The following is a 10,255-nucleotide window of genomic DNA, read 5'->3' as shown; positions in this document are numbered from 1 at the left end:
TCTTAAGACTAATGCCCCATAGTGCGGAAACCCAGCTATTTTTTGTTGTAGAGTTTGTTGCATTTTTTGGAGCCAAAGCTTTGAACAGAAGGTAGAAGTATCGGAGCTTCCTTTATATTTCACATTCCTTTTGTAGCTATTCTTGGCTTTGATTAAAAAAAAGCAACAAAATCTGCAACAAAAAAAGCTGCTTTTCTGCAACATTGGGTCTTAACCTAACAGGTAAAAACTGTTCCTTCCTGACATCATGTGTTGACCAGGACATTGCGGGGAAAGGGCGAAACAAATAGCAACTATGAAATGTTTGGTAGATATTACACAATTACAAGTTCCATCCTGCAGAACTGAGTCACTATGATTGTGAAATGGTTGCCTGACCTTTCTACAAATTTCTCTAGGGAGAAGGTACAAGACTTATGCCCCACAAAATGGCTTCCACCTCTCTTCATTAATGGTAGGGCCATACTCTCAGCTACAAACAAACATAAACTTGGAGTCCTTAAAGTGAATTTCATGTCTGAAAACTTCTCGCTGTTAAACGTCATTAATGTATATCAATGATCAAAAGGCCTGCAAATTATTAGGACCCATAAACACCTCACAGTTTTTCTAACTATTCAACACATAGACATTTGTCATGCTAATTGCCGGCCAGTTCTGAGGCCCAGGGGAAAGAATTGGAGTCACAGAAAGGCTGTGTAAGAAAATATCAAATGTTTGGCCTCGTTCTTCCAGAGAGAACAACACACAGGTTAAAAGGTCAAGTGCGTAAAAACACAGAAAGAGGTTTCATTACAAGACATGAGAAATTCTGCTCCATACAATACTTGAGAATTGTTATGATTTTTGATTTGTTATATTTGTACCAGAACCATATGAATAGATGGTGTCCTTAGTTCTTCATCCTACCGAGTGTCAAAACTTCTTGTATTTCCATTGGGACCAGGAGTCAATAAAAGGTAGAAGAAGGACATATGGGTCCCAAGAGCTGATAGTTCTATTCATTCTGGGGATCCAGTAGTTCTCCACTTTTGTTTAGGACACTATTGGATAATCCAGGAAGGTTGGCCTGATATCCTAGGACCCATCAATATTCACTATACCCATAAATGACTAGGACCAATTTTTTGAGCAACTGATAAAGGTATTTTTGGTCTAGGAATAAGATTTCTTCCTTTTGGATATAAAACAATAACTGCAGTAATGTTAACAATTGACCATCCAATGCACGTAGATACTGTCAGTGCTTCATGGCCTATCAGGGGCGTAACTACCATAGAGGCAGCGGAGGCGGCTGCCACAGGGCCCGGGCCATTAGGGGGCCCAGTGACAGCCGCTACCGATGTGTTTTTTTTTTTTTTTTTTTTTTTTTTTTTTTTTAAATTGGCCGTTACGGGCCCTATTCACTTGCTGATCCTGGACATAATACTGTGTGCAGGGGCCACTATTGGGTATAATACTGTGTGCAGGGGCCACTATGGGACATAATACTGTGTGCAGGGGACACTAAGGGACATAATACTGTGTGCAGGGGACACTAAGGGACATAATAGAGTGCGGAGAAGGGGGTCAGTCGAGGTCATCGGTGTCGGTTGGGGCCCCATGTCAAAAGTTCGCCACATGGCCCCGCCATTCCTAGTTACGCCACTGTGGCCTATTGATAATCTGGTTCTTAGCAGAGAGAATCTGATAATCACAACCAACACCTTATGGCACGCACAGTATATACAAGAGTATGCGAGGTGCCAGTCCTACTTAGACATGCTTATTTGTCAACTAGTTAATAGAAAGATGTTAGGCCCCATTCACATCTGCGTTTGGGTTTTTGTTTGGGGAGTCCGCTTGGGGACCCCCCAAACGGAAACCTATATGCATATAAAAGTGTTTACCTAAGGAAACCACATGGACCCCATAGACTATAATAAGGTCCACGTGGTTTCCGCTCAGTTTTCACATGAAATATGCAGAGAGAAAAGTGCATGTAGAACAATTTCAAGTGCTCGCAGGACTGATGTCCCCAAACACATTTAGTGGTACAGTCACAAATAAAAATCACCCAACAGGCATCACTGTGCCAACTCCTTACTAAAAACTGCTTTAGATATTGAGAAACTGCAAAAACAAGAAATGTTAATAGTACTCTTGCAGCATTCTCCTAGGGAATGCAGAATCAATTTCCCAGATACATGGCTCAGATTATTTTATTGCTTATCTCTCACTCTCTGCTGAGAACTTCCATGTATTTCCCGGCAGCCAGGAAGGTTCCGAGTGGCCAAACATTCCTCAGAGACTTACCCTTCAGTCCACCTCCCCTACATTTTTTCACCTTGTTTTTCAATTTTAAGACACTTCAGGTTCAAAAGAGAGGAAAAAAAAAAACTCTTTCAAGTCACATTTTATCTGTAACATAATATACTGTAAGTGATATACTATCATTCAAATACATTTATCTTATGCCTTGAAGATCTATACCTACATGTTAGGTAAAAATGCAACTGCTATAATACTACTCCTATTTACAAAATTATTTCTAATATAATAATTATATTCAGACTGGGTCACAGTCACCAGTGGGGTGCCGCAGGGGTCAGTATTAGGTCCTCTCTTGTTTAATATCTTTATTAATGACCTGGTAGAGGGTTTACAAAGCAGGGTGTCCATATTTGCAGGTGATACTAAACTTTGTAGGGTAATCAATAATGAGGAGGATAGTAGAATATTACAAGGGGATCTAAGGAAACTGGAAGCATGGGCAGAGACTTGGCAAATGAAGTTTAATGCTGACAAATGTAAGGTAATGCACTTTGGTCGACGTAATAAAATGTATGACTATGTACTAAATGGTAAATTACTGGGTAAGACTGTCAATGAAAAAGACTTAGGGATTTTGGTGGACAGCAAGCTTACCTTTAATGACCAGTGTCAGGCAGCTGCTGCCAAGGCAAATAAAATTATGGGATGCATCAAAAGAGGTATAGCTTCTCATGACAAGGACATAGTTATGCCTCTATACAAATCACTGGTACGGCCACACTTAGAATATTGTGCGCAATTTTGGGCCCCGATATATAAAAAAGACATAAGTGAACTTGAGAAAGTGCAAAGACGGGCAACCAAAATGATTAGGGGAATGGGTGGACTGGAGTACGACGATAGATTAACAAACGTGGGGTTATTCAGTTTAGAGAAAAGACGTCTACGGGGAGATCTAATAACAATGTACAAATACATGAAGGGACAATACAAAGAACTTTCTAAGGATCTTTTTACTCCTAGGCCAGTGACAGTGACAAGAGGACATCCTCTACGTCTGGAGGAGAGAAGGTTTCACCAGAAACATAGAAGGGGATTCTTCACAGTAAGAACAGCGAGGCTCTGGAACTCTCTGCCCCAGGAAGTGGTGATGGCGGATTCACTGAACAAGTTCAAAGTGGGCCTGGATGCCTTTCTTGAAGAGAAAAATATAACAGGTTATGGTCTCTAGATTTTAAGGACACGTTGATCCAGGGTTTTATACTGACTGCCAGATTTGGAGTCGGGAAGGATTTTTTCCCCCTGAAATAGGGCAATTGGCATGAGCCTCATGGGGTTTTTTGCCTTCCCCCTGGATCAACACTGTAAGGGATTGTAGGGTTATAGGTTGGACTTGATGGACTAATGTTTTTATCCAACCTCATCTATTATATAACTATGTAACTATATAATACTGCCTGAATATACAAGAATATAACTACTATAATACTACTCTTGTGTACAAGAATTTACAAGAATGTACAGGACTGTACTATAATCAGTGGCCTAGCTAGCGGGGGGCAGAGTGGGTGGCTGCCGCGGGCCCACTGACTCTGTGGAGGAACATCCATTTAATGTCATTAAACTAAATCGACATCTGCAGGACACAGATCTAGATAAAACACATACTGTAACTAACTTTTTTTTTTTGTAAACCGCAAGCCACGTCAGGTCTGTTGTCTGCTTTACGGCAAAGGCGGGCACTAAGACCTCACAGCATTGCACCTAAGGCTAAGATGTCCTATGTATGGACACAGCACATAGAGAGCGGCTCAAGAAAAGGAGGCAGTGGTGGCATTCCATTAAGGTATCACAAGAAGGTGAGTAGAATTTTGTGTTGTGGGTATTTTAATAGGGTCGTTAGGGGCATTAGAATGATGGGGGTTCATTTATATAAGGGGGCATTACTGGGCATTATTAATAGAAGGGTATATCTTTTATATAAGGGACCAATAGAGGGCATTATGAAAATAAGAGGTGGTTATTTATATAAAGGTTCATTAGGGGGCATTATTAATAGAAGGGTACATCATTTATATTAGGGGCCAATAGGGGGGCATTATGAGCATAAGGGGGGTTATTTATATAAGGGTTCATTAGGGGGTATTATGAATAGAAAGGGACATCATTAATATAAGGGGTCATTAAGGGCGCAGTATTTATGTCAGGGGGAATCAGAAGCATTATATAAGAGGGCAATTAATTTAATTAAGGTGACACTTGAGCTTCAATCAAGGGGTTTTTCAAGCTCCTATTTAACCCATTAACACTCAGTGCTGTAATAGAACGGCACTGTAATGGTGTGGGCACCGGAGTTGTACCTGCAGTATTACTTCTGGCTCTTGGCTGTGTTCAATAGCGATCTCGGCATCCAGAAGCAAAATTCCCCCAGCCCCCATGTTGCCCTTCAGTAATGTTCCAATGCATAGTTCCAATATGAACTAGTATATAATGTTCTGCAATAATATGTATTGCAGGATTTTGCACAGGGGATCTGAGATCGCAGCTTTAAATGGGCTCTCCTATCTCAGCCTTCAGCCAGGCTATATGCAGTGTCTGATTCTTACTTCCTGTATCCCCCCCGCTTCTGCTGAACAGGACAAACAACACTTCTGCAGGTCAGATAATCTGCAGATTCTTGTACAGAACGGACTCAGTGTTATCTGTGTGTTTACTTAAAGAGCTAACAGACTTGGACTTGGCTTTATCAGCAAACTGCAATTATCTGAACATTGTCCTGCAGGCACTGAGTAAGTGACGTCACTTGTCCTATCTCCCAGGTCCAGGAGGAATAAATTCACATACCAGGCAAACAAAGCAGAATTTCTGAAGCACCATATTTAGAAAAAGGCTGTTAGTGGAGATGAGCGAACACTGTTCGGATCTTCCGTTCCAAACAGCACGCTCCCATAGAAATGAATGGAAGCAGCTGGCATGTACACTTTGCCGGCGGCCGGTCGCTTAACCCCCAGCGTGCGGGCTACGTCCATTCATTTCTATGGGAGAGTGCTGTTCGGCACGGCTGTTCCGAACAGTGTTCGCTCATCTCTAGTTAGGTATTCCCATGTGCGTATAATTCTCCTCTATCCAAAAATAGTTTTTTTTATCATGTACGGTGAACGCAGTAAAAAAAAAATATATATATTGCAATGTGCAAATTAACGTATTTTGGTCACTTCCCTTTCCAAAAAAAAAAAAAAAAAAATGATATAAATAAATGGTGATCAGACAGTCATACATACCAAACATTGGTACCAATAAAAAAAAATACAACTTGTTCTGCAAATAAAGAGCCCTGACATACAGTACAATAAAATTTTTTATATCTGTCAGAATACAGTGATTGCAGGAAAATCCTTTTCAAAAAGTGACATTGTATTTGTAAATGCCATAAAACATAATAAAAACAAATATAGATATTGTATCGCCGTTATCATAATGACCCGCTGGAAAAGCTGCCATGTTATTTTTAACGCAGACTGAATGCCATAAAAGCAAAATGCAAAAGATTATGATAGAATTGTGTGTTATTTCACATGGCCCCCCAAAAAAACATAAATTAAATCTAATCAAAACATTATATGTACCCCAAAATTGTGGCAAATGAAAATACAGTTCGTCATACAAAGAAAAGCTTGAGAGCTATGGTGAAAGAAAACTAAGAAAGTTATGAATTTTGAAAGACAAGGAGGCAAAATATGAAAAAAGTCGCTGAGCATTAACATACTAAGTACACTGTGTCTGTACGGGGTTAATGATGATCTATCCTCAGGAAAGATCATCAATAAGAGATCAGTGGACGCACCCCCCACTGATCAGCGGTTTGAAGGGAGTGATGGAGCTTCTTTACATCATACATTGTCTGTTTATAGTGATTCAGACTAAGGGTGAATTCACACTGAGTAAACGCTAGCTTATTCTGAACGTAAAACACGTTCAGAATAAGCGGCGTCTAAAGCAGCTCCATTCATTTCTATGGGAGCGGGGATACGAGCGCTCCCCATAGAAATGAATGGGCTGCTTCTTTCGCTCCGTGCAGTCCCATTGAAGTGAATGGGGAGTGCCGGCGTATACGGCAAGCTCTGCTCATGCCGGAGCGTACACGCCGGCACTCCCCATTCACTTCAATGGGACTGCACGGAGTGAAAGAAGCAGCCCATTCATTTCTATGGGGAGCGCTCGTATCCCCGCTCCCATAGAAATGAATGGAGCTGCTTTAGACGCCGCTTATTCTGAACGTGTTTTACGTTCAGAATAAGCTAGCGTTTACTCAGTGTGAATGCACCCTTATACAGATATATTTACACAGTATTGTCACACAGACATGTATAGGACGAGGCATTAGTTACATTACATGGCCGCTATGGAATGATTGATTCACTGTCATCAGGGAAGGGGTCACGGTTAGAGATGAGCGAACACTGTTCGGATCAGCCGATCCGAACAGCACGCACCCATAGAAATGAATGGAATCACCTGTGACGCAGATTTTGCCGGCGGCCGGCCGGCGCCACAGGTGCTTCCATTCATTTCTATGGGTGCGTGCTGTTAGGATCGGCTGATCCGAACAGTGTTCGCTCATCTCTAGTCACGGTGCTTACACAAGTTTCACTGTTCCTTTAAACAGCTGATCAGTTGCAGTCCCAGAGTGTTGGAACCCCACTGATTTTTTTTTTTTGTTTATTGATGCCCTGGAAAACCTCTTTAATTAGGAAACCCATGGGGCATTGTTAATAAGACACACTCTTTATACAGGGTACACAGGGACATTATTCTTCTAAAGATGCACTTGGGAGTATTACTCATTATGGAGGAGTTACATTGTATATTTCATAATTGAGGGTAGCAGCATGATGGAGACTTTATATAGGTGAGGACTATGTGTGTCAGATGAGGAGATGTCAGTAGATATCTGTGTTGCAAACAGCCAAAAGAAGTTGTCATGGCGGTCCAGATGAAGTGACTGGAAATGTGAATGATTAGTCAGAGACATCCCCTGTAAGTCACTAAATGTTGTTACTGCACTGCATTCACCTAAATGGTCTGTAGAGCCCAGTGCAGTATCCGGTCACCATATGCAGTATTCCAGAGTGTCACTGCTTATATCATCTTTATTTTATGTGCCTCTGGTTGTGCTATGTGTATGCATTATGTGTTTTTTGTATAAATTTGCAGCTTCCCTTGTGTTTTTCCCCTTGGTTTATCCCACTGTTAGTCACCCCTTCACTTAGTTCATCCCTGGCCATTGCCAAGGGTTTGGGGAACAGGAGTCTCTGTAGGAGCTAAGTCTCTGTTAGGGCCTGAGTAGTAGTAGCAGTAGACACTGTTGTAGTTGTGAGTGTTGGCACTGTGACACTGTGCCCTTTGGTTTCTAACAGCCCCTGAGGGAGAGGAGCTTTATAGCCCAAGCTCTGCCAGAGACAGTCCTGAGACAGGGATCATCAGCCTATCTGCTATACAGATTTTGTGCCAGGAGGAGAAGAGGAGTCCCATCTGTTGGGAACTGTATTCCAGGATCCACCTCACAAGGTAGCTAGACCCAAGGGATTTTCTTCCTGGCAGCCTCTAGACCAATCTACTGTCTAAGGCTATGATTTATATAGCATTGTTGGAATGGAGAACAAGGTACCTACTTACTATTTGGTCTGGGCATCCCTCATCCCCATGTCTGGGTGAAGCTAACAGTCAGGACACTACTACCCCCATTGGAAAGCTGCACCTGTTCACAGTTTTATAGTTTGCCACTGGAAAGTTATTTTCTTCAACGACATCACTGCCTCCGGAGCTGTTATTGCGATAACCATCAGGGCCCTTCCGAACACCATCACACAAGCTCATGGTAAGAGAGGACCCCTCTCCAACTGAAATCAACCCGGGGGAACTACTACCACCACCACCATCCAATGGCACGCAGACTTCCCTTGACATTGTCTGGCCTAGAAGGTGTGCTGGAGGAGATCCGTTGAGGGCACTTGGCCTATGCGGTGACATAGTTATTGTCACTACTACTTTCATTCTCAGATTCCCTCCATCTGGGTTGCAGCATGTACAGTGATACATGATAATATAGGGAACACCTGAGTTGGGTGCTCACTTGGACATGTTTGTCTCACTGTGCACTGTGACCCTTAGCTACGTCTCTGACTATAATACTGCCTTATAGAACTAGACTAGAACTATAATAATACTGACTGCTATTTCATACAATATCATTCATATAATACTGCTCCCTATGTATAAAAACATAAGATAACAAAGCTAAACAAACTAGAATATTGTCCTCTATTTACACGGACATAACTGTTATTGTCTTTAGTCTCTATGGTGAGGTCTCTTGTCTGTAAAGTTATTTCCACATGGTTCTGATGTGGCACTGAAGCTGCTCTGGATTGGGACAACAATGCTGCTGACTTAAAGGGGCTCTATCACTAGGAAAAGTCATTTTTAACTAATCACACCTTTGCATAGCCTTTAGAAAGTCTATTTCACACCTACCTTTTGTATGTAGATTGCCTCAGTGGTTTCTGAATAAGTCCGTTTTTATTCATATGCTAATTAGACTGGTTCACGATAGATCGTGCACACCTCTCCTATTGTCTTCTATGGGAGGCTGCTGCTGCTGCTGATGATGATGACTCAGCTTCCTGTTTGCTTCACACATAGAAGATAATAGGAAAGAAGAGGCTGCTGGGAACTTCCTGAGCTGGCTGGAGGCTCATTAGCATATTAATAAAAACGGACTTATTCAGACACCACTGAGGTAATCTACATACTATAGGTAAGTGTGAAATAGACTTTCTAAAGCCTATGCAAGCATGTGTTTAGATAAAAATGACTTTTCCCAGTGATAGAGCCCCTTTAAAGGGAACCTTCCAGGTGTATTTGGGATAATAAACCACCTCCTCCTGTCAGGCCTTCAAGATGGCCTTGAGTAAGTCCTGTTTCTGCTTGGTGGGGAGGGTCACAGCTAGGTGTAGAGGTACACAAGGGGATTCCATGTCTGGTTCATAAGATGGTTTCATCTGTCCACTCCCTCAGCGGTTGGCAGTCAGGCGTAAGATGTTTACAAATGAAGATGGGCATGGAATGTGTGAAGGCAAATTAGTTAATTAAGTATTAAAGCTGTGGCCAAGGGCTAAGGACTGCAGGGCTGCCAGTGGGGCAAAGTGTATTTTTCAAACATAAAGGGACCTGCTTGTAGGAGGTGGAGCCAAGTGCACAAAACCCAGGGGTACATATGTGACTCTTACCTTCTTCCCTTGGACACGGAATGAGGAGGGAATGGTTGCGTGGTTTTCTATTCTTTTTTGGCTTTACTATGTTCAAATATCATAGGTATATTTATCTGTATTGTAGGGCCCCAGAATTAAATTTACCGGTGGGCCCCAGGCACTCAGTCCGACTCTGCACAGGAGACAGTGGCATTTGAATAGGCACACAAATGTCAGATTTCAGCATGGTGTTTTGGTGGTTGTCAATGCTGTATTTACAGTGCTGAATTCCTAGGTTTAAATCCAGCTAAGGACAACATCTGCATGTACAGTGGCTTGCAAAAACTTTTCAAAATTTTGTCACCTTAGAACTACAAACTTAAATGTATTTCATTGAGATCTTAAGTGATAACCAACACAAAGTAGCAGATAATTGTGAAGTGGAAGGAAAATGATACATGGGTTTTCTAAATTTTAAGTGCAAATGTGAAATGCAAAAGTATTCAGCCCCCCATACCAATATTTGTAGAGCCTCCTTTCTCTGCAATTCCAGCTGCAAGTCTTTGGGGTATATCTCTACCAGCTGAGATTCTTGCCCATTCTTATTCGCAAAATAGCTCAAGCTTAGTCAGATTGGATGGATATGGTCTGCGAACAGTAAGTTTCATGTCTTGCCACATATGCTCAATGGGATTTAGGTCTGGACTTTGACTGGGCCATTCTAACATAAGAATATTTTTTTATGTAAACCA

The sequence above is a fragment of the Leptodactylus fuscus genome, chromosome 6 (assembly GCF_031893055.1).
Source record: "Leptodactylus fuscus isolate aLepFus1 chromosome 6, aLepFus1.hap2, whole genome shotgun sequence".
Lineage (NCBI taxonomy): Eukaryota > Metazoa > Chordata > Amphibia > Anura > Leptodactylidae > Leptodactylus > Leptodactylus fuscus.
The sequence above is the reverse complement of the archived record's forward strand: the minus strand, read 5'-3'. Positions refer to the sequence as shown.